This window comes from Schistocerca cancellata, chromosome 4, assembly GCF_023864275.1.
Source record: "Schistocerca cancellata isolate TAMUIC-IGC-003103 chromosome 4, iqSchCanc2.1, whole genome shotgun sequence".
In the NCBI taxonomy this organism is placed as follows: domain Eukaryota; kingdom Metazoa; phylum Arthropoda; class Insecta; order Orthoptera; family Acrididae; genus Schistocerca; species Schistocerca cancellata.
Window position 1 is genome coordinate 647864864 of NC_064629.1, and position 25855 is coordinate 647890718.

Here is a 25855-nt window from a genome sequence, read left to right on the forward strand (position 1 = left end):
ATGTCATATTTTTTTATTATGTGCGTGCTGTGCTTATTTATTTAAATTATAATTGTCACCTGATTAATTGTGCTGATGTGGTTAGGTATGTAAGCTATACTTTGTGATTTATCTGCTTGTGCCTTCATGTTTATTTATTAAGATTACATATGAACATTTATTTGCTTATGATGATACGATGCTAATTACCTGTTTGCTGCTATGCGTATGGATTGTATACTTATACATCTGTTTGTTGTCATAACTACTCTTTAATTTGGTATATAGAAATGCTGATATACTGTGTACAAACATAGAGTTTAGGTCACACTATTGTATTAATTATAGATTGTTTATTTGGCAGAGCCTCGTTGTAAGAATTGTGCTGCATCCACTTGTTGACATTCTGTTCACTACTGGTATATTTACTCGCTATTGCTTGCTTTGCTTACGCTCAGTGCCTTATATTTTTAAGATAAGAAAATGAACTGCTATAATTCGACGAACGACATTAGTACAAGAAACTTCATAGAAGTCACATGAGCTGAGGTTTTATGGAATCAGTATAAATTTGTGCTAATAGAAAGGAAGCTAACGACATGACATACCAACACAGTTATTACACTGTATTTTTCGTGAGCAATTGAAATAGGAAGTGACACTTGACACAAGAAATACTCCACATGTTTGCTTCTGTTTGCCATAATTCTTGAAGTGGTGTCCACACTGTGAAAAATTAGGATCATTCACACTCCGTAATCGTACTTAATTACTGAGAGTTATTCGAACTAAGTCTGTTAGATGTCATGTATGCATTCTTTGTTTATAATTCATAATGAGTAGAAGATTTTGGTCAGATGGATTACACAGAGGTTGTGTGTTGACAGTGTGTCTTCAGATTGTATGGGATGTGGAGGTTTACATTAGGATTTTATCTGTACTTGTTCGAGGAGACTGACTAGAGGAAAGAGTTGTTATGGAAGTGAAATGATACTGGCAATAAGGTTTATATGTATCGACGTATTGAAGAGGTATTATTGAGGTATTGAGATTATTTGAAGTTGATTGGAGTTTTGGTGTATAAGAGGTAAAATAAGTGAGGTCCATTTTTGCTGGTCTATATGGAACAAGGAGGATGAAGATAGCAGACTAGAACACTAAAATGGAAGGAAGATTGTCTACACACACTTTGTTAAATCACTAAGCAGTATGTACTTTTTTTTTTTTGGAGAGAGGAAGTATTTGCATATCTTGGCACACTGACAGTTGTTCAGCAACCGTACATTTTGATCTGGCTTGGCAAACATTGGTCTTGACATGATGACTATGACGCTGACTTAACTATTATTGACTGTTATACACTGCTGCCACTACTACTTGATACACATGATGAACATGAAATTTTGACAGAAGTGCATTTACACAGTTAACACTATTCAATTACACAGTAGTACTTAATGTGGATGAAAGATGAGTGAGTGTGTTTTGTGTGTTTTCCTTTCCTAATCCTACTCACCTATCTCCTAAATATTATTTTATTTGTTTGTAGTGGCTTGCACTGACACCCATAAATATTATAGGTTTACTGATGTTTGTGTATTTGTAATAGTAATATGACAATTATCTGATATCATTTGTGTGTTTGTTATGATTTGTATATTTAGTGTAAGAGCATTGTAAAAGCATTTGTATGTGCATTCAAACTATTGTTCATGCTGGAACTGTCTGATTAGTGATGGTGAATATTATGAACTGTTACCTGCACTTTTCAACATGATGTGTGACACTTAGCAATGTTTAATTTCTGCTGATGAACTGTGTGATCAGTGATAGTAAATATTATGGACTGTTACTTGTACTTTTTCTACATGATTGGTGCCACTAGGACATGTTTAATTTCTGCTGATGAACAGTGTGATCAGTGATAGTGAATATTATGGACTGTTACTTGTACTTTTTCTACATGATTGGTGCCAATAGGACATGTTTAATTTCTGCTTATAAACTCGGATGAACAGTGTGATCAGTGATAGTGAATATGATGGACTGCTCTCTGCACCTGCTCATCATTGCTGGGTGCAACTGATGGAACTGCCTTTATTGAAATGATGTCACTTGTTGCTCTCTTGCACCTACTCAACAATACTGGGTGCACAGATGGAGCTACTTCTATGGAAATGATGTCATTTGTCGGTGTCTGCACCTACTCGACATTGCTGGGTGCCACTGATGGACTGCTTCTACTGAAATGATGTCACCTGATGGTGTCTGCACCTACTCGACATTGCTGGGTGCCACTGATGAACTGCTTCTACTGAATGATGTCACCTGTTGGAGTCTGCACCTGTTCCACAATGCTGGGTGCTACTGCTGGAACAGTCAACTACTTGTTATGAAAGCATTTTATGTGAATATTTGTATAAACTGATTTTTTGTGTATTACTGTTTGTGAAAAGTTATAAGACTCTTACCTGCTCATATTCGTCATTGCTGACGCCATCGATTGAATTGTTTAACCACATGATATTCGTGTAAATTATTATGTATAGTCATATGTATGAAAGAATTTGTATTCCTTACTGTATTTTATATATTAGGCTATTGTAAGGTCAGTGCAAAGCCAAATTTTATCTAGTTATATGATATTTACGTATTAATATTATCTTTTATTTTTGTCTGTATTTTTTTTGACGAATTTGGTGGTATTTTCACCACCAATGCTGGCAAAAATACCATCAAATTCTAGCCCGTGGAGGAAGGGCATATGAAAGGTGGCTACACTGAGCCACAGCGCCAGAGAGCGCGCCAGAGAGTATTGTTCCGCCGCCTCCACTGGCAGTGATTATTGAGACGTAGCGGCAAGCAGTTCTGGCCGAGAAGTTGTGGTGGACACTGCATATCGTGAAGTCGGAGTGAGATGTGGTAGTGGAGAGTGTTGTTCCATGTTTTATGCAGCTATTTGATGGGAGAGATAGCAGATGTTATTCTAATGGAGACATTGTAATGATCAGAGTGCATTTCGTCAATATATATGAAGGTAAAAACCACTATGTTCTTTTATTATTTGTGTGTCTCAAATAATGCATCATTACAGGTTCAGTCAACAAAGCATCTGGCTTGTGTTCTTGTATTAGAGTGTAATTCTGATTTTCTTGCGCAATTATAGTATTTCTAATTTTTTTAATTACTTCAATATAAATGGTACTTGAAATTTCTTGTCTTATTGGAGAAGAACCGTGCCAGATGTGTACGTTGAGTCACACTTCCACATACAGAACAGTTATACTTGTGCTTTGGTTTCGTTGGTTTTATAGTTGCTGGGGACTTAATTAATTAATTAATTGTGTTAACGAAAATTTTCATTTCATTCTTTGTTGTTGTTCTATGCAGTCAGATTGCGTACAAAAACTAGTCAGGGCCAGCCGTTTACGAAACAGCATAATCGGACATACAGCGACAGAAAATTAAAAAGTATTTGCATTGCATTCTTATATCTTTATTTTAATTAAGCCCCCATGCAGGGTTCCTGGATGGACGTTTGACTGAGCCATACCTTGCTTGCTTCACCACACGTCACAGGTGCCGCGAACCTGCAGTTCCCTGACGGCGCATTGTATGGAAGGGAAGATGTGCCACTGAAAGTGCATCAAAACATGTGGTTCCATCACGATGGCGCACTACCTCATTTTTCACGTGCGGTCCGAGATCACGTGGAGCAACTATTTGGGCGACAGTGGGTAGATCATGGTGGTCCGATTCCTTCGCCTGCACGTGCTCCCGACTTGAATCCGCTAGACTACCACCTGTGGGATCACATGAAATCCTTGATTTACAAGACACTTGTTGGATTCGGAGAAGATCTACAGACGCTGGTTATGGCTGCGACGGATGCTGAATGACCAAGGATCGGTGATCGTGTATGCCGGAACAAGATACATCGGTATCATATCTGTGATGATGTCGGTGGTCGTCACATCGAGCCCGCCTTTAAATGGGTCCAGCAGTAGGAGTCAGAGATCAATATGTGTTGTATTTTGCGTATAGCGGGGAAAATATACGTTTTCGGAGCAACTTGGTTCCCACTAAAAGTCGTCAAAGTCTGTAAATGGAATTTAATTACACCGTGTATATTGCAGAGTTCCAAAACGTTACATGTTTCGAGAGTACAATGTCTAGGTTGATGAAAGTATACGACTTGTGGCGCGAAAACGTCACCAAAGAGCACTGAAGGCAAAAGCTAATTGGCCTTGTTCGGGATCACCGAAAGGATTATGACAGGAAAACTGAGATAAAGCGATACTTGCGACATTAGGGTTACATCAGAATCTTGAACATTCGTGGCCGAAAAAAAGACTCCGAACATATGATCCCCACCATGAACACGACACTTGTTGTTGAGGTCTTCAGTCCGAAAATGTTTGATGCAGCTCTCCATGCTACTCTATCCTGTGCAGTCCTCTTCATCTCCGAATATCTACTGCAACCTACATCCTTCTGAATCTGCTCAATGTATTCATGTCCTGGACTCCCTCTACGAGTTTTACCCCACAAACTTCCCTCCAATACTAAACTGGTGATTCTTGATGTCTCAGAATGTGTCCTATTAACGGATCCCTTCTTCTAGTCAGGTTGTCCATAAATTTCTTTGGCATTTGCCGGCGTGATGTGTGGCTTATGAGCAGCCGCTCGACCATGAAATCCAAGTTTTCTCACCTCCCACCTAACTGTCATAGTACTTGCAGTGGATCCTGATGCAGTTTGGAATTCCTGTGTGATAGTCTGGATAGATGTTTGCCTATTACACATTACGACCCTCATCAACTATCAGCGGTCTGTCAGTCAACAGACCTGTACTCTTTGGTGCTGTACGTGTCACTTCACGTTTCCACTTCACTATCACATCGGAGACAGTGGACCTAGGGATGTTTAGGAATGTGGAAATCTCGCGTACAGACGTATAACACAAGTGACACCCAATCACCTGACCACGTTCGAAGTCCGTGAGTTCCCTGGAGCGCCCCATTCTGCTCTCTCACGATGTCTAATCACTACTGAGGTCGCTGATATGGAGTACCTGGCAGTAGGTGACAGCACAATTCACCTAATATGAAAAATGTATATTTTTGTGGGTGTACTGATACTTTTGATCACATAGTGTATTGTGCCCAACACTAATAACACAAATCGACGATGTTTGGAATAGTTATCGTGGTTCACTGAGTGATCCCTGAGGGTATTTCCAACAACATGATCGGATTTATTCAAGATAGGTCTTCAAAGTATCTTATGCGGCAGACCGAGTATATCCTAAGATTTAGCATTGTCGTAGGCGTAAAAAATTAGAATATACCTTTCCGTTGAAGTCGACGTAACGAGAGAGGGAGCATTAGATCAGATCATACAAGAACGTTATAGAAAATGGCCGTGGCGTGCTAATAGGAACCACTCAGTAATTCATTTGGAGAGATTCGAAAAAGGTAAGGAAGTCTTAAATCTGGATGGACGGATTGTGATTTTAAGTCCGCTCTTCCCGAACATCGAAGCCCGTCTGTACTGTTGTTCTTGTTGATGATGACGACTACTGTAATTTTATAGCTGATTGAAGTAACACCTAAACCTTTCACAGTTTTATGGCAATCAGTTTGTTGTTATTCTTCAAAGATGAAATGTATCCAAACATATAGTTGACATTTTAGGTGATAAAGAACGTGCGATGAAAAGAAGATGCTCCCTAACAAGGAACCAGTATTCTGAGATGAACATTTCACAGCCCTGCCACTGCTAGAATCGCTCAAAATTATTTGACGAACATCCAAGTGGACATGAAAGCATCCCTCATCTTGACCAATCTGCCGACATGGATAATATCGAACATTCTGATCATTTTTAGAACGAAGTATCCGCTGCTGAATCTTCCCGCATTGTATTTGATAATGTACTTCACTAGAGTGCTGACGGTAAAATAATCCTCTGGGAAAAAAATCCCTGATCGACATGGCTAGGTTGGTTCATAACATTCACCAGTTTACTTTGAGTTTTCAGTTATTTTGATGACTATCCATTAGTTTGGAAACACATTTTTCACTGCCTTATGGAGAGTGAACTTAAAAAAATCCGTGACAGGTCTGTATCTGAATGCCAAGCCGCTATCCACACAAATTTGCCTATACTTTTCGCAAAATCCCATAATGAAAACTTACACAGTATCTGATAAACAGTATACTGAAAACCTTATGTAGTGCGGAACTGACCATTAGAAGTCACGAGAGGCGAAACCGCCAGTATAAAATGAGGCGAGGAGTATTGTGTTTTCAGTACAGAAGTAGTAATAGCAGAATGGATTAGTCAGGAGAGCTCAGTGACCTGGAACGTAGACTACTCGTTGGATGTCACCTGAGAAAGAAATCCATCAGGGACATTTCAACCCTTCTAAAGCTGCCAAAGTTGACTGTTGGTGACGTGGTTGTGAAGTGAAAATGCGAGGGAACAACAGCAGCTAAACTAAGATTATGCAGACATCATGTATAGACCGAATAACTCGTGAATTCCAACGTGCTAACCGCAGTCCATCTAGCACAATGACTGTGCATAGGGAGTTAAAAAAATGGGGTACAATGGTCGAGCAGCTCCTCGTAAATCACGCATTTCTATATCAACAGTAACCGCTTGAGGCGGTGTAAAGAGTGACGCCAGTGGACAATGGATGACGGGAACCAGTGATTTTGAGCACTGAATCACGCCATACCTTGTGACAATCCGGTGAGTGTTTGCATTTCCGAATACATTGAGAATGTTATCTGCCATCATGTGTATTGTCAACTGTGAAGTACGGGAGTGTAGTCCCCTTATTGTACTTAAGAAAAAGGTACACGCGGAAGAATGGGAAAATGGGAACTCATTTTACATCATTACGTATGGTATACAGTGGAGGAACAGTTCGGAAATGACTGTTTCTATCACCACGACACTGCATCCCGTTATAAAGCAGAATCTGTGGGGCAACAGAATGAGATTTTCACTCTGAAGCGGAGTATGTGCTGATATGAAACTTTCTAACAGATTAAAACTGTGCGCCAGACCGAGACTCGAACTCGGGACCTTTGCCTTTCGCGGGCAAGTGCTTTACTAACTGAGCCTCCCAAGCACGACTCACGACCTGTCCTCACAGCTTTACTTCTGCCAGTAACTCGTCTCCTACCTTCCAAACTTTACAGGACCTCTTTTGCGAACCTTGCAGAACTAGCACTCCTGAAAGAAAGGAAATTTGGAAGGTAGGAGACGAGCTACTGGCAGAAGTAAAGCTGTGAGGACGGGGCGTGAGTCGTGCTTGGGTGGATTAGTTGGTAGAGCACTTGCCCGCGTAAGGCAAAGGTCCCGAGGTCGAGTCTCGGTCTGGCACGCAGTTTTAATCTGCTAGGAAGTTTCATGTCAACACACACTCCGCTGCAGAATGAAAATCTCATTCTGGAAACATCTCTTAGGCTGTGGCTAACCCATGTCTCCGCAATATCCGTTTTTTTCCTGCAAGGTTCGCAGGAGAGCTTCTGTAAAGTTTGGAAGGTAGGAGACTAGTTACTGGCAGAAGTAAAGCTGTGCGGACGGGGCGTGAGTCATGCTTGGGTGGCTCAGCTGGTAGAGCACTTGCCCGCGAAAGGCAAAGGTCCCGAGTTCGAGTCTCGTTCTAGCACATAGTTTTAATATGCTAGGAAGGTTCATGTGAGGCAACAGTTTGTGGACAATAATATTCCTGAAATGGACTGGCCTGCCCACAGTCCCGACCTGAACTCAATAGAACAATGAAAGACCTTTGGGATGAGTTATAAAGCTCCAAACCCAGTGTCCAACATAACTACCTTATCTGGTTTTTGATCTTGAGTAAGAATGAGGGCCGGCCGGGGTGGCCGAGTGGTTCTAGGTGCTACAGTGTGGAACCGCGCGACTGCTATGGTCGCAGGTTGGAATCCTGCCTCTGGCATGGATGTGTGTGCTGTCCTTAGGTTAGTTAGGTTTAAGTAGTTCTAAGTTCTACGGGACTGATGATCTTAGAAGAATTTTAATAAAACAACTTTGCAAAACTGAGCTACCTGATATTTATATCTGGTAACTGATGTGGAATTCTTTCATAGCAACTACAGATATAGTCAAAAATTTCAAATATATCCGGAAATGTCTAAAGAGATGAAACGCAGCCAAGTCACTGACTGAGAAAGTGAAGATTCTCCAGAGAAGATGTGTCAGCTGTGATGAATTAGGAAATGAAGAAACCGAATGGGTTGAGACCAAACGTTGAGTCCAGCAGCTGACTGCCTTGTCTCCACTGCTCTTCATCATTCTGATGGATGATATCTTGGACAGGGTAAAGGAACAGTATGGACTCGAATTGAATGTAGTAGTGTTTGCTAATGAGAGCGAGATATAAACGAAGTCCAAGAAAAATTGAATATATTGAACAACTACTTGCAGGAGTTTGGTCTCAAGTCAATGAATCTTAAGACTATTAGCAGAAAAGAGGATAACCCGAGTTGCAGCTAAATGGAGGACCCCTGGAGAACGTGCGACATTTCCCATATTTGAGCCGTGTATAGATTGTAAAAAACTGAACTCAATGTGAAGTTCTAAACTGCCGACTCAAGGCTGTGCAGTTTTTCAATCAAGTAAGTTGCCTCGTTTGGGACAGCCAGATCCATATAAGGCAAAACTAACATCTTCAGTACCTATTGTACTCTCACTGTGACCTACTCATCGAAGACCTACGCTCTCAAACAGAGAGAAAGAGAGACAGAGAGAGAGAGAGTGAATAACCCAATCGAAGCTGCTGAAATAAAGTCTCAGATCTGCTCAGGCGAACTAAAAAGAATAGGATACGGAATATTAGGAACAGAATGTATGCGGGTGTAAAACTCAGTTTACTTGAAAATATCTCACAGTCTAAATGAATATGGTATTGTGTGAAACGGATGGAAGAAACCGGAATAGCCAAGAAATTCCTTGAAGTGACTATAAATGGGAAAAGACACTTTGGACGGCCAAGATGAAGACTGATCGACATGGTTAAGCAGAACGTCGCCGAAAGTGGTCTCCGTTGGGATATGATTTATGAGGATAGAAAAACAAGGACAGTAATAGTTTGAAGAGGTTCTTCACCAGCACCTAGAAAACAAGAAGCTGCAACATTATGATGCTGGTGCTGGTGGTGGTGGTGGTGGTGGTGGTGGTGGTGGTGGTGGTGGTGGGGGTGATGATGATAGCTGAGAGACAGCACTGCCAACCTACCCCATTAGAGTATACACCACTTTTAATGTGTACTTCACGTAGTTAGTAAAGTGTAACTGCTGCTACCACAACACCGCAATTAAAACAAAGACGAAATGAAAATTTCTCGACATAGTAGTGAGAGCCTATTTCCTTGGGAACTGCACTTATTTTTGACATAGTCCGTTTTGAGATCAATGCACATAGTACAACGCTCTTTCTAGTAAGTACACTCAGTACTTGTAGTACGGTTCTTGGTCTTCAGAATATACGTCAACATCTACGTAAGTACTCCGCAAGCCACCGAAATAGTACGTTGCGAAGGGTACCTCGTGCCACCACTAGTCATTTCCTCTTCTGTTCCATTAGCAAATAGAGGGTGGGAAAACTACCGACTATATCCCTCCGCACGAGCCCTAGTTTCTCTCCTCTTATCTTAGTGGTGCTTACGCGAAATGTACGTTGAAGGCAATAGCATCGTTATGCAGTCAGCTTCAATTGCCGGTTATGTAAATTTTCTCAATAACATCCCTCGTTAAGTATGCCACCTTCCCTGCAGAGTATCCTATTTGAGTTACTGAAGCATCTTCATAAAACTTGCGTGCTGATTGACAAAAATCTAGCTGCCCGTCTCTGAATTGCTACTATGTTTCCTTTAATCAGATCTGTTGGGGATCTCAAACTCTAGAGCAGCACTCAAGAATGTGTCGCACTAGTGTTCCATACACGGTCTCCTTTACAGATGACCTACACTTTCCTAAAACTCTCCCGATAAACAGAAGTCGACCATTCTCATTGCGTACTACAGTCCTTATCTGATCGTTCCATTTCATGTCGGTCTGCAGCGTTATGCCTAGATATTTAATCTACGTGACTGTGTCAAGCAGCACAATCCTAATACTATATCCGAACATTACTGGCTGTTTTTTCTGTTCATATCAGGTTAAGCCTACCATAGTTCCTTTATTTCTCTCTAACGGCTTCCCGGCCACATGTGCATTTTCGTAACTGAATATATTTTTCTTTCCTAATGCGGGCCTTGTGTTTTTTTATTCAGTTATCTCCGATCTTACAGTAAATACTGGACAGTTTTTCGAGATTACATATACAAATGCATTTTGAGGTAGTATTCACGTCAATTTGAACGAAACAAATGCATGTCTACTTTAAAAACACGTACAAACAGGACCACTTTGCAGGGCAATATGATACTTGATTTATGCTTTAACAATCATGTACAGTCATAATAACCCGATTTTGACTAGTATCAACGCAATATGTGTGCAAACTGGAATTTTTCGTCATTCCCGCTTAGCGATAAAGATAATAACACCTAATTCTTTTCCCGGGTGTTTCATCCCGTTTTTCCAGGATTTGGTAAATCGTGTTTTTATTATTTAACTATAGAGACGGATGCCCTTCCTGACGCCATAATCGACAACGTAACCTAACGGAGGGAAGTCGTGTGTGCCAACTACCTTTGTTCTGTTCGCTGCCGTATTTTAGCTGCTTGTGAATTGTATTGTCTTGAACGGAAGTTTGGGACCAGCCCAGCCCAGAATTTTCCTAAAGAAGAGTGGGAAACCACGTGAAAACCGCACTCAGTAGGCGAGTGTACTAGCCCACGGTCGAGTCTGGCGCATCTCCGAATCTCGCAAGCCAGCGCGCTGCACTTTATGCTGTACAAGCGGGCCAATTTTGAACATAACAAGAAAGCACTATTAATTTGACTTAGATTAGGTATGCATTTCCGATTTATGTATACCTCCAGTACCGAAGTAATTACTAGTTAACAACAACAATTATATAAGGGTGAGGACGGAATGAGCTATGACCTTTTTAATTATGTATGTAGATAATTCATATATAGATTTCAATGAATGTGTTTGCGAGCATCAAAATGTGAGACATAAATGGCCGAAATTTTTGATGGCGTTGACTTAGAAGCTTAAATTTTTTACACCGCAAACCTTAGACCTTAGTATTTGACATAAATTTCAAACTAATAGCTCCATCCATTCCTGAGAGAAATGGCTCTTAAAAGATGGACAGACATATGGGCAACAAAGTGATTCTATGTGGAAAAGTAAATACCATTACAATACTCGCCAGAAGTGATATTGGAAATCAATATAAAACGTATATCAGAGCTGTTTTTAACAGAGAGCGGCACCTGTTTATCCTGAATACAGCTTGAAATATTTAAGATTGCATGCCAAGTAAATACTTAGACGTGGGCGCTAATGATAAGCAAATTCTGTCCGCCACGGTAGCTACACGGTTAGCATGGCGCATTGCCAAGCGAAGAAGGGACCCAGGTTCGATTCATAGCCAGGTCAGAGATTTTATCTTCTTCGGAACTGGGTGTTGTGTTGTCCTTGCATTTGTATCGTCATAAATGACACTGCACTATTGAGGTGGCTGAATGAACACGTTCCGAAAGCCAATAAACTGACAAAAAGAAAAAAGCAAATTCTGACTGTGGAAGGTACACAAATTTAATGAACTAAAGTCTTAAGCTGCTCATTCCACTAATAAAAAAGTAAAATATTAAGTTACATGGTTTTATGTATGGGTAACAGTAACTAGGACTTCAAGTTGCAATTATTGTGGACAACAACATATGCTCAAAACATAACATTTCAAACAACTAAGATCCGTTATGGTGATGCTGTAATCTGAGGGTGCAATTTGTTTGAAAACACATCAGATTTGGAATTACATCTTAGATTGTGAATTATTGTGTGAACGACAAGTTGTGGTTGTATTTATCACAACGGCAAGACAGTCTGCAGACATTATATGTTCTACGAGACCCTTCAGTGCTTGGAAAATGGGACCATTTCCTTCTTAAGCGGTAGACTTGTCGAGATAGCTTAAATCTTCAACATAATCGAACTAGGCGGAATCGGCAATATCTTCAGAATATGCAAGAACAGACTTGTCAATGCATATTCATCACTCAAAAAACCTTGCTTGTTGTTCTCCAAGTCGTCTCTGTAGTACTGAGCATCATTTCTATGCCGTTTGCAAGGACTTGTCCTTGTTTCATCGTTCATAGGTTCTACTAATACGTACACCTATTATCTTCCCCTTTGTAACTTTTCCCCCGCAGTTTTTTTGTCAGATTAAGTCGCGTCCAATTTAAGATGACTGTCGTTGACTTTATGAGCAGCCACACCACATGTTAGTCAAGTTACAGACTGTTTCGATCATTCATCTGTTGGCTATGTGTAGAAATGTAAGGACGTTCATTCTTTGTTTATCTCTTGACAAGTTAATAATTAAACACGCCATTCTCATTGCAACTGTAAGTTACCTCAGCCATCCAACTGAATGCCAATATTAGCTCTCTGCCTTTTAGTGGGATGTCGTATAATGTACCGGTTCCTCCCCATGGGCGTTTCACAGTTAGCAATTGCAATGAAAGTTTCCTTCAGATGCTGATATCAGTCGTCCATGATCTGGTGGATCCCATGGTGCGCACTCGCTGAGCCATCCATGCCTCCAGCAGCTCCGTACCACAAGCGCCCTCTGCTGCCACGATATGTGATGGCTGCCAGCAGCCACAAGGCCCACTCGCACTTGGTGCCACTTCACTACGTGACACTACACAGACGCCACTCATGTGCGGTTCTGCCATTATCATTCGTGCTTCAGTTCAGAGAACCTCATCCTTGTTGCTATTGTATTACCTGGCCTCTAATTCTTGCTGCGTTATTTGTAATGGATCTTTGTACACTTGGAGAATTACAAGTTAAGTAAATCTTCTGCCTGTTGTGTTCACTTGTTCACATATCATATCGTCTCCTATCGACCTTTTCTAAGATGACAGGTGCCACGCTACTCTGGAGCCCACTTCTACTTTCCATTGTGTACGAAGTCATACGCAACATGGAATACCTCTGTTGTCAGGGGATGGGAAATTTCATCTCTTACCTCGTTTGGATGGCTGCAGACGATTTATTTTCAATAATACTTTGTGAAACCTTGAGTATACACGTAGATTCGTGGGGGTTTATAGTACATTATTTGAATCTACTACAGGAATCACAATCAGTTCGTTAAAAACTCCAGAAACTACTCCACTCGATTTACACACTCACAGAAAAGCGGAAGACTCAGAAGACATGGTCAGATGTCGATGTAACTTCGTACACATACACATCGTTGATGGGTATGTGAATGATTAGTGTTGTTACCAGGCCTTGTAGGATAACAATGGGGGAGAAGAGTGTCAGGTGTTGAGGACTCATTTGCCACGTACTCCTATGGAAATGAGCGTTTGGCGTCATTGGCCGGGAGGCCCCTCGCGGGGCAGGTCCGGCCGCCTTGGCGCAGGTCTTATTACATTCGGCGCCACATTGGGCGACCTGCACGCCGGATGGGGATGAAATGATGATGAACACAACACAACACCCAGTCCCTGAGCGGAGAAAATCTCCGACCCAGCCGGGAATCGAACCCGGGCCCGGAGGACGGCAATCCGTCACGCTGACCACTCAGCTACTGGGGCGGACCACGTACTCCTATAAGACAGCGTTATCAGTACCTGACATAGCTTGAAAGTGGTCTCGTTTTGTGTCTCCATTTCGTCAGTTGGTTGTCTCGTGCAATAGCCAGATTTGTACGGACTCGGATGTGGCAGTGGTCTGATTGGGAATGTTGGGGTAGGCATACTCGTCAAGTCTCCGGTCGCCCACGTCTGATTAGCACAAAGGAGTATCATGGTATTGCGCACCAAGCACACTGTAACCCCATCACATCTTCGCCTGCTATCCGAGAACAAGTAATAGACTCCCTGCAACATTCTGCGCAATTTCACACCACTGGTCGGAGATAAGCAGCAGGTAGACTAAGGAATACCGTTCCATGCATAGGCTACTGTTAACGCCACAACACAATACGCTGCTTTTAGGGTGGTGCCATGAATGGGAAGGATGGACACCTAATGAATGTTGTTGCAATGTGCTCTGTGATGACTCGTGTTTCTGCACTACCACGGGTGAGCATCGTCCTAGAGTGTGAGGGCGACCTGGGAGAGCTCCCATTCTTACAATGTTATGGAAAGGCACAGTGGTGTTTCACCTGACGTCATGATGTGATGAGCCATCGCTTATGACTTTAGGTCATGACTCTTAGTGATTGAGAACTCTAGCTAAACAACGGTACGTTACAGACATTCTGCGCCCACGTGTATTACCTCTCATGCGGCAGTATTTTGGTGCCATTTTTCAGCAGGTAAATGCTAGTTCACACGTGCCACGTTTCTCTATGAGTCGTCAGCGTGATGTTGAGGTATTCGCGTGGCCAACATGATTCTCAAATCTATCCTCGATAATGTATGGGACGAGTTTGGACGTGCACTCATTTCCAGTGCCAGTATACCGGTAGATGATATCGAAGACCAGTTACAACAGTTGTAGACCAGCGCGCCCCAGGAGAGGATACAACGACTTTATGACATCCTTCCCATCCGAATCAGTGGGCGCATTCATGCCAGTATGAGTAAAACGTCATACCAATGAGTGGGCTAATACTGACAAGTTATTTGTTAATTTGACTCTATTTTGTAATCAGTGAAATAACACGCCATACCTTCTCAGTCTGCTAATTTTCATTTTGTTTCCTCATCTCCTTCTGGGTGCTTCATTTTTTTTGTCAGTCAGTGTACCTAATGTAAAAGAAACTGTAATGAGATACTTATTTTAGTTAAACCATTGTAATAGAAGACAACGATACTAATGCCATAAACGGGATGCTGAAGGAATATGTCATCCCGAGTCTCTGTTCTTGCACTCTTGCAGTAAGCAAACCACGTTTACACTGTCGATAGCTATAACAGCCTTAATCTAGTAGATCTTTCTTTCATTGTATACAGTTAAAGACCAAATAATAACTGTAGGAAATATTTAACATTCCAAACCACTGAAAATTTTTCTATGCGAATTATTCTATATCTTAAGTCACCTTTCAGTGGCAAAAATTTCAGTATGAACCAAAGAGAAAATTGCAAACCATTCTGGATGCCAAACTGTTTGTTCTTTTCTATGTTGTAGATGATAATGGTGACAACATGACTATAACTTTGAGAACACTACTCGTACTGCCTATTGCACACAGGGGAATGCCATTTGTTAACATGACATATGATTTATATTGTTCATACATCACACAATTTAACGTCAAAGAAACAACAAATGTCTCTAATCAATAGACATTTTAATTAATTTATTACAGTTTTTAAAGAGCAAAAGCGGTTATAAAACAGTGTATGAGAATAGTGAAATCAGTCCCTCACTGAATGCCTTCTCTATGTTACGAAAATTATGATTATAAAATTATAACTGAAATATGCAGTCTTGGATATACACATACGATCAACATCACGAAACAGAAGTAGCTATAACATTGTGAAATTCCAACTTGTATAAAAGAAGTTGATTTGCGTATTTATCAACAGAATTTGATGTGATGACAGATTCTGTCTGAGTGACGTGTATAAATAATAATTAATGTTTTAATCTTGATGATTTACGTAATTAATATTTATCAAAATATTCTTTATAAGTGAAATTAAGTGTCTGTGCCAAGATATTATGGTCTCTTGACTTCGACCGAGATTTATAGGTGACTTCAAAATGCAGGCTACAAACCGTCTGTTGTTGTGCCATAAAGTCGCGTTTCATGTCTGATGGAATAACGTCGCAAGATTCCTTGTGAAGAGAAGGTTATTCTGAATGCCGACAGAAGTTAGTAACGTAGACGGAATCTAAAATAAGAAATCAAAACGAAAGTTAGTTTTATATTCTGATATGTCTCCAGGCAGGTATATGTGAAGCTTTTCGTATCAGTAGGAACACGATGATATGTTTTAAAGTGAAAAGGAAAGGGAAAGAAATAGAATTAATATGATGGGATTGTTCAAAATTGAACATGCGGATCTCGCTTGAGGTCTCAATATAACCAGGTCAAACCGACTCATGCTCGCTAGAGTGTGTATTTTTTTTTGTTTTTTTGTTTTTTTGTTTTTTTTTTTTTTTTCATGATATCAGCAGTTTACTGAGACGACTGGTTGCTAAATGAAAAAAGAAGTGTATTTCCATTTTCACAACTAAAAAATAAATTCTTGTCTGTCATAGATGCTTGTTATGGGCGCTTATTGATGGATAATAAAAGAAGAAGCCCATGATTTGATGTTTCTGTTCATTGCTTTACGTAACGTAATGCAACTGGAGCCTTGAACAGTCACCATCACTGTTTCTTTTTCTTTTCTAGTATCCAAACTCGTTTCTATACTGCCGTGTCATGAGCAATTTTAACTGTGTACGCCGTTGACTAGTGGATACAGGCGTACTTCATCTACAGCTTATCATCTACAATACTTGGTGAATGCGCTATTAAAATTTCGTCTGATGGCTCTCTTTCTTAATATGAACACCTACATCAGAATTTTCGTGATCGAAAACCTGTATTGTGATTTGCTTTCAGATTCGTTATCGGGATTTTACTTTACGGTAGTAACATATAAGTATTTATTTTTCTCTTTCTTTACAGCCGTAAAAGAAGTGTGTGCCAATTCCCATTATTGTTTATGTCATTATTTGATGTTCTGATATATTTAAACGTTGTACCTTCATGTCTGTGATACTTGGTAAATGTTCATTATAATTTTCTTACCAGCGTTTAAACCTTGCTCAGTTTATTTTTCAATACTGGACATCAGTGACAAAGAATTAGTCATATATTGCGATATAATGTGCTGTTTCACTCTAACCGACCTCCCAGTTTAGTGGTTTCTTCCACGTATGTCACATTTCTTGTAGCACTCTCCTGAATTATATTTACTGCGTATCTGGACTGCATTTAGTTTTATTATTTGTGCTACGGTTATATTTACATATCTTCCATGCAGTTCAAACGACAAAGACGCAGTAGATTCCGCAATATGAAGTAATTACCTCAGGATAGATGAAGAAAAATGTTTATTGGTGTACCTAGATTTAGACTGTACTACCACCTTCACCAAAACGTTTTAATAAAGATCAGCAGCATCGACTACACCAGTGAGACAAGGTTAATGAGTGACAAGCCCTGCACGTTGATTTTAAAAGTGTTACTGTCTAGTTAATCATAGAAAAAGTGAAAGTCGACCATTTGACTGGAAGATATATGCCACCTGCAGTTTCTAATTAACCGCCTACGATATCCGTCAATGCCATTGCACCTCTAGAGCAGGAGTCTCCAGATTACTAGACCCTGGTGGCCAAATTTAACTACTGACTCTCACTGAGAGCCAGATAACACATTTTCTCAGAAATTAGAGAAGAAAACTAGAACGTAAGTTAGAGTTGTTTAACACAGACACAGTACTAAGTGAAAACCTCAGGTACACCTATTACTCTTTCTCACACTTAGGGAGAGGTATGCAATTTGTCTTCTGCATCCAAAATGTTCTCAAACTGTGGCTTCAATTTCGTTTGTTGTATGAGTGAAATATCTCCTTAATGTTCGTCACTCGTGTTAGTAATGTAATTAGATTTTGTAAATTTTAGCAACAAAATGTTTCTTGACGCCTGTATGGATTGACACACACAGATAACAAACCTCATGCAAAGTCTTCCATCATGAGGTAGTTAACTTATACAAGAAACTCCTAAAATTTAACAGGGCCTCCAAGTTTAAACTTTTCCTTCATGGTGTCATCAGCTTGCAGATCAATGATTTGCATTTTCAGTGCTGCCCAAACATATTCCACTTTGCAAGAAAAGAGGTCCTGGAAAGTAGGATCTCCTTGGAATTAGCACCTGAATTTGAAAACCTCTTTCTTCAGATCATTAAAAAACAAGTTTAGAAAACTAAAATCAGTTTCACCCATCAGTGACAGACAACTGGCGAAGTGTGGGAACATTTTCTGTCTGACGTTGTGTTCAAAAAGTATCTGTTTCTGTCTGAATGCTTTAGCATCTGTGTAAAGGTCATAAATAACACTGTACTTCCTTTGAAGGTTTTTACTGAATTCATTCAGATAGAGAGCAACATCAACCAAGGGAGGAAGCCATTACTTGTTCCACAGAAATTCCAAAGGATTGGTTTCCCAATTAAGGAATTTTTCACTTTCTGTTCTCAAAGAAAAGAAGCTTGATAAAATTATGCTACAGGTTAGCTACCTTAATGTCTTATGATATGGGAGTCTACGTGACAAAGATTGTATTTCTTCTAGGAAAGGCTTCAATTGACTGTGTTCGAGTCTATGACATCGAATGAAATATACAACTGAAATTTCAAGCTGCTGAGAAACAGTCATACAATAATTTTTAAATGAACACACCGCCATTTGACTGTATTGTTGTTTATTTAATAACGACAGGGTTTCGGCCTTTTATGCCATTTGCAAGTGACGGTTGAAAGGAAAAATTGCAAGCATTAAGACCATTTAAAATTTCAAAAGATGTAAAATGTCTTAAACAACGAATGTAAATTACTGTATAATTACGAAATATTTACTTACAATTTATGTCATTAATATATATTGCAGGACATCAAGCTCAACACTGGCCATAAATTAAGAAAAATATTCGGTCCCTCGAAATGCCAGATGTAAAATCATCATGTAAAAAGGTCAGTAAATAATAGTGGGAGCACGTCATATTTAATAAAAAAATTACTTTGATATATAAAAGATGAACACATGTCCTTGAGTCATAATGACAGTGAAACCAAAGAGTATGGGTCGTAGAAGAACTGATTACTTAAATGACAAATGTCATAGATATATGACTATTATAAATGAAATTACAAGATTCATTCTGGTAAAGAACGTAGCGTATTGTCAAGGGTTTGATGGCACTACTGGTTTCAGATTCTGTATTTAATCTTCCAACGAGACCTTCATATTTGCCACACAAGTCTCTCCCCCCTCCCTCTCCCCTCCCCCCCCCCCTCACCTGTTGTAACACATTTCACCCAAGAAAGAAGAAGGTTGTACTTGCGTAGGCAGTTACTTTAGACTGTGAAACATTACAAATTTGCTACTCTCCAGAGCAAAAAGGCTGATGAAGTAAGGTGTGCCGACCGAGCGGGCCACAGGTTGTTTGAAACGACACATTCCCCAATAAACTCTTCCAAAAGGCACATAGTGTCGTTAGGTTGTTACAACAGCGCCCTCTTGTTGGAACGATGATTAGTTGATGTCGTCTTCTAACTGGACAGTGAAATCGTGAATCATTAAACAATAACGTTCACTGTTCACGGTATCTTCAAGAAACAAAGGTCCAATAATGCGGCGTCTGGATATTGCTACCTACATTCCAATTTCATGATCACACAATGGCGTTTCCATCTCAGCACGAGAACTCTCCGTTGACCGTAATCGTGTGTTGTGTGTTAACATGACAAGAGAGATGGAAACGGGCCTAGTCTGTATAGGTGACATCAAGAACATCAGTGATATAAAGCTCAATAAACAATTCAAACTGTTTGCGGTAACAGATTCGCACTTCATGATCCGCAACTTCCTTTTCATGTTCTGCTCTGACTTTATATGGCAACAGTTTCAACGTTTGCCTAACCGTTTTACACGCGGTTACAAGCTCGATATCTTTTTCGTGTGCCAACTTATGCAGTGATGTAGCTGGGCTCTGCTGCATAGAGTCAGAAACATCCAACAATTTCAGTTCGTTTAGTTGAGGTGGTCCTCCAGTTCATTTGGTATCGAACACTTCGACAGTCTCTCGAAATTTTTCATTATGTCGACGAATCGCATTACAATGAGGTAAATATGTTTCCAGAAAATTTTCAATAAATGCCTCCTCCACTAAATCTGTGTATTTATCGCATTGTCGAAACACATGTTCATCAAAAATGCTCCATACTTTAAAAACAAATTGAACCTCTAATCACTACACATAACATTCAATAGCTTTCGTCAACTGAACCAAACATTTAAATGTTACGCAACAGTAGAACGAATTTAAAAAACAAAGAAAAATCTAGTTTCTATGAAAAAACAGTTCTGCCAACTTGTGTTCTGTCAAATTTGTTTCGAATTTCCAACGCAATCTACATCCATAGCCCGTAGTCCAGTGCACAGCGATTTTCCGAACACACTGTATCGGTTACACACTACGGCCAATGAAAAAAAAACAAAAAACAAAAAAAAGCTGTGGTATGGTTACTGCGATAACTGCTTCTCACAAAATTGTGTTCTGAGCAGGATCGTCCTTTTCAGAATCCATTTGACACATACTTAATTGTCATTGTGAGAGGTGTTCAGTTTCGTTTATTAGAAGTTTTGAAAACTTTGTGCAGGGAGGTGTTAGATACTGTTAGATACCTGTTGATGTGTTCGGCGCTACTAACAATTCATCGCAGATACTTTGTTTCAAATTTGAAAGTTATTTGAAGATTTCTCACCATTTCAAAACTTTGACTCCTATGCTACCTGACGCTTTGACCCTGTCACTGATTCACCTCTTTAACTATATTACTGGCGTTCATGGATGTTCATTATCAAACGAACAAGAACATACAGTAAATATGACACACTGACAGACCAGAACTACCTGTGGAATGAGCACTGTTTTCTGAGCATGTCGTCAACATTAAATTAGGATTGTCACGTGACCTTAAAATAATGCTGTTTGTTTACCCACTCTGCAGATTTCTAAACTTAAATGTTACAAGTATTTGCTGCGTTTTTACCAGTTATCTTTAATAACGAATTACTGTCGATGCTACAGATCTAAAGAGGAATAAATGAAAGGATAAAAAGTTACTGTTGCATGGGTACTTCGACATATTGTGCTGTTTTAACTGTATTCTGAAGGAATGTTTCAAATATGTCATTATAAGTGCAGAATGTGTTTGATGGTTGAGCGAAGTCTTTTCTAATAGTGAATTCCATCTTCGTGTCCATACATAAGGAAGAAACTGAAATCTACAGCTTGAGAAATGTCAATTTCTTTTGATTGTGGTGAACCTCAAAAGAGACTGTGTAGAAGATAAACGTTTTTACCTATTGATACATTTCTCTTAGCTTACATCTGCATGATTTTTTGGTCACTTTCGTTGTTCTGAACTGCAATATGCTTACTATGTAACACACTGTAACAAAAAAAGACAGTTTTGTGTTTTGTTCAAAAGCCAATTTAATTTTATTGATGTCGGGAAAAATGTTTTCCAGTTTTGTTAGTTTTCGAAATGTGTAACTTCTGTTCTGGACCTCTTATAATTACTGGTTTGCATAGTGCTGTGTACCAAATGTATCGTGATTAAGATTTACCATGCACTGCAAACCGTCAGACATTTTTTCGAAATACGCTTTCATTTTCTTGAATACATTTGCACAATATTGTATTTTGATACGAAGCATATGTAACAAGCACTTTCCTAGCAAAGAGGATTGGAATGCCGATACTGTCGTCTGGATTTAAACACATGTAACCTTAATATTTAATTACGAAACTTCAATTCTCGGAGAAGATAGAAAGTATCCCAGAATATCATCGTATGGGGAATATTGGGGAACCATGTTCCTGCATTACAGATTTAGCATTCAGCTTCCTGAGAACTCTTCTTACGTCATATTTGTTGGGTGGTCTTCATTCTTCTAAGCGAGCAGATTGGTTGTTCCTTGTTGGATGCCTTAGCAGATATCTATCTAAGGCAGCGCCCAAATATAACAGACAGAGAACAAGCTATTCCCTGTAAAGGATAAAAATTTGTGAAATATTGTCATCATACTTATATTAAAGACAACAATATCATATCTCTTAAATTCCAATGGAAGTGAAACGTGGACGATAAGTAGTTTAGACAAAAATAGAATAGAAACTTTCGAAACGTGGTGCTACAGAAGGATGCTGAAGATTAGAAGGGTAGATACCATAACTAATGAGGAAGTATTGAATAGAATTGGGGAGAAGAGAAATTTGTGGCATAACTTGACTATAAGAAGGGATCGGTTGGTAGGACATGTTCTGAGGCATCAAGGAATCACCAATTTAGTATTGGAGGGCAGCGCGGAGGGTAAAAATCGTAGAGGGAGACCAAGAGATGAATACACAAAACAGATTCAGATGGATGTAGGTTGCAGTAGGTACTGGGAGATGAAGAAAATTGCACAGGATAGGTAGAGTAGCATGGAGAGCTGCATCAAACCAGTCTCTGAACTGAAGACCACAACAACAACAACAATAAAGTCGAATATCGTTTTTCAACTGAATCACTCCGTGATCAGGTTAAACTGTTCAACTCTGATTCGTCGTTACAATATTACTGTAACATGATCGTAAAGATGGCAGTCGAAGTTTGCTGCAGGATTTTTTTTCCAGTTCGATTTTCACACAAATGTAAGGAATTTAAAATAAGAAGTAAGCTAAGTTCAAAAACGAGTAACGCGATTAACATAGTCTGCCCTTATGCGCACCAAGGATGTCGAGATGCAACACGAACTCCGATGCGAGATGATAAGAAATGGTGTTGTGAATCAGGAAAAATGCTTCCAATATCCCTCTTCCCAGGGGTTTCTACTAGCACGTTACTGCCTTCCACATACAGGGTGTTTCAAAAATGACCGGTATATTTGAAACGGCAATACAAACTAAACGAGCAGCGATAGAAATACACCGTTTGTTGCAATATGCTTGGGACAACAGTACATTTTAAGGCGGACAAACTATCGAAATTACAGTAGTTACAATTTCCAACAACAGATGGCGCTGCAAGTGATGTGAAAGATATACAAGACAACGCAGTCTGTGGGTGCGCCATTCTGTACGTCGTCTTTCTGCTGTAAGCGTGTGCTGTTCACAACGTGCAAGTGTGCTGTGGACAACATAGTTTATTCCTAAGAACAGAGGATTTTTCTGGTGTTGGAATTCCACCGCCTAGAACACAGTGTTGTTGCAACAAGACGAAGTTTTCAATGAGGTTTAATGTAACCAAAGGACCGAAAAGCGATACAATAAAGGATCTGTTTGAAAAATTTCAACGGACTGGGAACGTGACGGATGAACGTGCTGGAAAGGTAGGGCGACCGCGTACGGCAACCACAGAGGGCAACGCGCAGCTAGTGCAGCAGGTGATCCAACAGCGGCCTCGGGTTTCCGTTCGCCGTGTTGCAGCTGCGGTCCAAATGACGCCAACGTCCACGTATCGTCTCATGCGCCAGAGTTTACACCTCTATCCATACAAAATTCAAACGCGGCAACACCTCAGCGCTGCTACCATTGCTGCACGAGAGACATTCGCTAACGATATAGTGCACAGGATTGATGACGGCGATATACATGTGGGCAGCATTTGGTTTACTGACGAAGCTTATTTTTACCTGGACGGCTTCGTCAATAAACAGAACTGGCGCATATGGGGAACCGAAAAGCCCCATGTTGCAGTCCCATCGTCCCTGCATCCTCAAAAAGTACTGGTCTGGGCCGCCATTTCTTCCAAAGGAATCATTGGCCCATTTTTCAGATCCGAAACGATTACTGCATCACGCTATCTGGACATTCTTCGTGAATTTGTGGCGGTACAAACTGCCTTAGACGACACTGCGAACACCTCGTGGTTTATGCAAGATGGTGCCCGGCCACATCGCACGGCCGACGTCTTTAATTTCCTGAATGAATATTTCGATGATCGTGTGATTGCTTTGGGCTATCCGAAACATACAGGAGGCGGCGTGGATTGGCCTCCCTATTCGCCAGACATGAACCCCTGTGACTTCTTTCTGTGGGGACACTTGAAAGACCAGGTGTACCGCCAGAATCCAGAAACAATTGAACAGCTGAAGCAGTACATCTCATCTGCATGTGAAGCCATTCCGCCAGACACGTTGTCAAAGGTTTCGGGTAATTTCATTCAGAGACTACGCCATATTATTGCTACGCATGGTGGATATGTGGAAAATATCGTACTATAGAGTTTCCCAGACCGCAGCGCCATCTGTTGTTGACAATTGTAACTACTGTAATTTCGAAAGTTTGTCTGCCTGAAAATGTACTGTTGTCCCAAGCATATTGCAACAAACGGTGTATTTCTATCGCTGCTCGTTTAGTTTGTATTGCCGTTTCAAATATACCGGTCATTTTTGAAACACCCTGTACAAAGTGGATTCACTAAGTAATGGAAAACATTTTGTTCTCGGCCGGTTTGGACAGAAAAAAATAGAGAATTTGTTGTGGGGCATCGTCAAATATTCCCGTTTCAGCCGCTATAGTTTCATGAAGTGCATATGGCTTTTGTTTTACTCTGATTGCGTTGACGAAACGATTAATATAGGCGAATAAGCCAAATTTGTTGTTGAACACAATACTAAACATACTATAAATGAACCATACACTATCTTCTGAAGTTTTAGAGCTCTGGAATTTAACTTCGGTGTATCAGGGGCTGCATATTAGTTCTTGAATTCGTATAAGTTTCGCTGCTTCATTTCCGGGAGCTAAAATATTTGTTCCACAGGACGTAGACGCTTGCTTATCCTGTAAAATGCATGTACATGAAAGCACGCAAGGTCGGCTAAACAATACAAATTATCATAAAAACCGTGAAAAATGTCAAATTAATTGTCAAAGTGTGACTTACTCTCAACGTTCAGTTATAACTCTACTAACCATAAACGGAGCATTTCTTTTATACGTCGCGAAGTACCAGCAACATGCGCACAAGGGTGATGTAACAGTGTTCTGTGTTCATACGGCGCGGATCCCACATTTCTGACGATGCACACCTGTGTGTTGCGGCAAAAAGCAGAAATAATGTCCGACTCTTATGGTACTCAGCGTTTACTGGAGGTTTCCTTTTATAGTCGTCTGTGTCTCCAAGTATGGAACTTAGTTCCGGCGGAGCTGTTGGTCGCCGCATGTGGACAAAAGCAAACCTTGTATGTGTTGCAAATGCACGCGCCGTCTGCATCAAGCTATTGTTCTCTGAAAAGGAACGATTTCTACGTCATCCTGTTTGCCAACTCTTTTGAACGCAATATTGTTCGCAGCGATGAATGGCGACCACGACACAGAAATCTAAATGCACGTGTGATGTCCTTGTTTGTACACGATCCATACGTCATTAAATTAAATATGCCTACTGTATTTAATTCTCATACAATAGAACTCCGATCATAATATTCAGTAATCATTCCGATTGAAACCTGCCTCTGTAGCTGAGGTGGTTAACGAACATGTATACTGTCGCTCTCGACTCGGAACTAGGCGGATCGAATGCTAGTGGTAGAAGAAATTTTCATTTGGTCAGGATAGGAAGACGAGCTGCTGTCGTGAAGTTCCTGATCACCAAACTTTGCACCAATATCCTGGATTTAGACGGAAACTCTGCGCTGTCACCCAGTGGGAACTATATGAAATAAAATCGTCATAAGATCTGAACGGTTTGTGTTAGGACGTTCAAACTGCACAGTTAGCCGCGGGGCATGATGGGAATCAGTAGTTGGGTTTAGCGACGAAGCCCACTTTCATTTGGATGGGTTCGTCAATAAGTAAAATTGGCGCGTCTGGGGGACTGAGAATCCGCATTTCACGATCGAGAATTCTTTTCAGCCTGAAAGGGTGACTCTGTGCTGTGTAATATCCAGTCACGGAATAATCGGTGCGATATTCCTTGA